This window comes from Oryctolagus cuniculus, chromosome 13 (assembly GCF_051225735.1).
Source record: "Oryctolagus cuniculus isolate XC-2025 breed Fujian yellow rabbit chromosome 13, ASM5122573v1, whole genome shotgun sequence".
Classification (NCBI taxonomy): domain Eukaryota; kingdom Metazoa; phylum Chordata; class Mammalia; order Lagomorpha; family Leporidae; genus Oryctolagus; species Oryctolagus cuniculus.
This window is the reverse complement of record NC_142879.1, coordinates 45,457,867-45,462,668: the sequence shown is the minus strand read 5'-3', so window position 1 is coordinate 45,462,668 and position 4,802 is coordinate 45,457,867.

Here is a 4,802-nt window from a genome sequence, read left to right as displayed (position 1 = left end):
AGTGAGTAATTCTGTACCATACATGACATGGCCACACAGAACCCTAGAGGTCTATCCTATGATTGATTCTCTTATTGAATATTGCCATTAACTCCACACCACAGCTTTTCCCACCACAGACACCCTCCAGGACATACAGGCCAAGCAACAGCGTGGACCACAGCTTGATTCTGCTGAAGAACTCTGTTATACATTTGCTGAGACGTTACATGGAGTTTATGAGGATCTGGCCTCTCATTTAGATACATCAGAAAATTGGGAGGGGGAGCAAGATGGCGGAATAGGAAGGGAGCACATTGACAGTCCGGGGAGAGACAGTTTAATAAAAGTGGAGATACTGCAGGTTCAAGGAAGAGTAGGGGAAGAAACAGCAGAAGAAACTCTTCCGGAGCTAGTGATTCACAGTAGACCTGCATGGAGAGCATGGGAGCCCACAATACGGGACACCAGCAGCAGACTCAACACACCAGCGCTGGAACGCGAGGTGAGCCGAACCACAATAGCCCGAGACACCGGCAGGCAAGCGGAAAGAGGAGACTAGAGGGAATGACCCTGGGGGGAAATTTCACCAGGCTAACTAGAAGAGAGAGAGAGAAAAAAAAAGTGATCCAATATGGACATGGATTTACTCTCTCTCCGCTCACCTCTCAAAGGCGAGCAAGACAAAGAGCAGGCGCCATCTTGGACATACGTCATAAGCAGGGTGAACTCAGGTCTGCACCGGCCCTGAGCCTAGCAGAAAAACCTGACTCTGGGCGGGGTGAATTAACAGGAGATTAGGACCTAGTGAATTTGTGGTGCTACTGAACTGAGACTGTAAAAAAGAGACGGTGGGGGAGAGAACTCACGGAATTCATGTGAGTACTCACCAGAGATGCTACAATTCTGTAACTTTGGCAACCCAGTGGGAGACTGAAGGAGAATTTGAGCCCACTCTGAGGGCAGCACAGATTCCCTGTGTGGTCCTTGAAAAAGAGCTTCCAATCTCTGGCTCCTGTGGGTATATCATTTGCCTCATAACTACCTCCAACTTCGTTCAGCTGTGCGGAATTACTTCCCTTTTGAATCAAAAAAATAAAGAAAGAGATCTACCACGCCTAACCTGGGAGTGTCACCTTTGGCACACCAAACAGAGCTCTCAGGCCACACCCATCTCAAGCCTCTAAGGCTCCATCAAAAACAGATAGTCCACTTAATCTAGAGTCATAGTATAACAAGAAAAAACATCACAGTGAAGAGACCAAGTATCTCAAATATGCCAAATAACAAACCCAAAAACCAAGGTAATAAAAACAAAGAAGTCACTATGATGCCCCCAAATGAAAAAGACACCACAATTCAAGATTATGAAGATGATGAGAGAGAAGAAATACAAGAAGAAGATCTCAAAAAATTGATAAGAACATTAAGAAGTTCTCAAAAACAAATTCTTGAACTACAGAAATCCTTAATGGACAACATAGAAAATCTCTCTCGTGAAAATGAAATATTAAGGAGGAATCAAAATGAAATGAAACAACTAGTACAACAGGAAACTGTGATAGTGACGAGAAATCATAATGAAGTGAAGAATTCAATAGATCAAATGAAAAACACATTAGAGAGCCTTACAAACAGAATCGGTGAAGCAGAAGAGAGAATATCGGACTTAGAAGACAGAGAACAGGAAAGGATACAGTCTAACCAAAGAAAAGAAGAGGAAATTAGAAATCTAAAACATATTGTCAGGAATCTGCAGGATACTATTAAAAAACCCAAAATTTGGGTTCTAGGAGTTCCTGAAGGCATGGAGAGGAAGAAAGGATTAGAAGGCCTTTTTAGTGAGATATTAGCAGAAAATTTCCCAGGTTTGCAGAAGGACAGAGACATCCTAGAACAGGAAGCTCACAGAACCCCTAATAAACACGAACAAAAGAGATCCTCACCACGACACGTTGTAATTAAACTCTCCACAGTGAAACATAAAGAAAAGATACTAAAATGTGCAAGAGAGAAACGTCAGATTATTATCAGAGGATTTCTAATCAGACTCACAGCAGATTTCTCATCAGAAACCCTACAAGCTAGGAGGTTATGGCAAGATATAGCCCAGGTACTAAGAGAGAAAAACTGCCAGCCCAGAATATTATATCCTGCAAAGCTCCCATTTGTGAATGAAGGTGAAATAAAGACTTTTCATAACAAACAGAAATTGAAAGAATTTGTCGCCACTCATCCAGCCCTGCAAAAGATGCTTAAAGATATGTTGCACACAGAAACAGAGAAACACGGTCATCAATATGAAAGAAGGTAAAGGAAGGAAACCTCACAGCAAAAGATCACAGGGAATTCAAAGCATATATTAGAACTTATCTTTGGCAAATGGCAGGGCAAAGTTACCACTTATCATTAGTCACATTGAACATTAATGGCCTGAACTGTCCAGTTAAAAGACACCGATTGGCTGATTGGCTTAAGGAACAAAACCCATCTATTTGCTGCTTACAAGAAACACATCTTTCCAACAAAGATGCACACAGACTGAAAGTGAAAGGCTGGAAAAAGATATACCATGCCAACAGAAATGAAAAAAGAGCGGGCCTAGCCATCTTAATATCAGATAACATAAACTTTACCACAAAAACTGTGAAGAGAGACAAAGAGGGGCACTATATAATGAAAAAGGGATCAATTCAACAGGAAGATATAACAATTATCAATGTATATGCACCTAATTACAGGGCACCGGTTTATTTAAAAGATTTGTTAGGGGACTTAAAGGGAGACTTAGACCCCAATACAATAGTACTGGGGGACTTCAATAGTCCACTCTCAGAAATAGACAGATCAATAGGACAGAAGATCAACAAGGAGACAGTAGATTTAAACGACACTATAGCCCAAATGGATCTAACAGATATATACAGAACTTTCGATCCTACAGCTAAAGATTTTACATTCTTCTCAGCAGTACGTGGAACCTTCTCTAGTACTGAACAAATACTAGGCCATAAAGCATGTCTCAGCAAATTCAAAAGAATTAGCATCATACCATGCAGCTTCTCAGACCATAAAGGAATGAAGTTGGAAATTAGCAACTCAGGAATCCCTAGAGCATACGCAAACACATGGAGATTGAACAACATGCTCCTGAATGAACAATGGGTCATTCAAGAAATCAAAAGAGAAATCAAAAACTTTCTGGAAGTAAATGAGGATAACAGCACAACATACCAAGACTTATGGGATGCAGCAAAAGCAGTGTTAAGAGGAAAGTTTTATCAATAGGTGCCTACATCAAGAAATTGGAAAGGCACCAAATAGATGAGCTTTCAATTCACCTCAAGGATCTAGAAAATCTACAGCAAACCAGACCCAAATCTAGTAGGAGAGGAGAAATAATTAAAATCAGAGAAGAAATCAACAGGACTGAATCCAAAAAGCATTATAAAAAATCAGCGAAGTGAGGAGCTGGTTTTTTGAAAAAATAAACAAAATTGACACCCCATTGGCCCAACTAACTAAAAAAAGAAGAGAAAAGACCCAAATCAATAAAATCAGAGATGAAAAAGGAAACGTAACAACAGACACCACAGAAATAAAAAGAATCATCAGAAATTACTACAAGGACTTGTATGCCAGCAAACAAGAAAATATATCAGAAATGGATAGATTTCTGGACACATGCAACCTACCTAAAGTGAACCAGGAATACATAGAAAACCTAAATAGACCCATAACTGGAACAGAAATTGAAAAGGTAATAAAGGCCCTCCCAACAAAGAAAAGCCCAGGACCGGATGGATTCACTGCTGAATTCTACCAGACATTTAAAGAAGAACTAATTCCATTTCTTCTCAAACTATTCAGAACAATCAAAAAAGATGGAATCCTCCCAAATTCTTTCTATGAAGCCAGCATCACCTTAATCCCTAAGCCAGAGAAAAATGCAGCACTGAAAGAAAATTATAGACCAATATCCCTGATGAACATAGACGCAAAAATCCTCAATAAAATTCTCGCCAATAGAATACAACAACACATTAGGAAAATCATCCACCCAGACCAAGTGGGATTCATCCCTGGTATGCAGGGATGGTTCAACATTCGCAAATCGATCAATGTGATTCACCACATTAACAGACTGCAGAGGAAAAACCATATGATTATCTCAATAGATGCCGAGAAAGCATTTGATAAAATACAACACCCTTTCATGATGAAAACTCTAAGCAAATTGGGTATAGAAGGAACATTCCTCAATATAATCAAAGCAATTTATGAAAAACCCACGGCCAGCATCCTATTGAATGGGGAAAAGTTGGAAGCATTTCCACTGAGATCTGGTACCAAACAGGGATGCCCACTCTCACCATTGCTATTTAACATAGTTCTGGAAGTTTTAGCCAGAGCCATCAGACAAGAAAAAGAAATTAAAGGAATACAAATTGAGAAGGTAGAAGTCAAACTATCCCTCTTTGCAGACGATATGATTTTTTACTTAGAGGATCCAAAGAACTCTACTAAGAGACTATTAGAACTCATAGAAGAGTTTGGCAAAGTGGCAGGATGTAAAATCAATGCACAAAAATCAACAGCCTGTGTATACACAGGCAATTCCATGGCTGAGAAAGAACTGCTAAGATCAATCCCATTCACAATAGCTACAAAAACAATCAAATACCTTGGAATAAACTTAACCAAGGACGTTAAAGATCTCTACGATGAAAATTACAAAATCTTAGAAAGAAATAGAAGAGGATACCAAGAAATGGAAAAATCGTCCTTGCTCATGGATTGGAAGAATCAACGTCATCAAAATG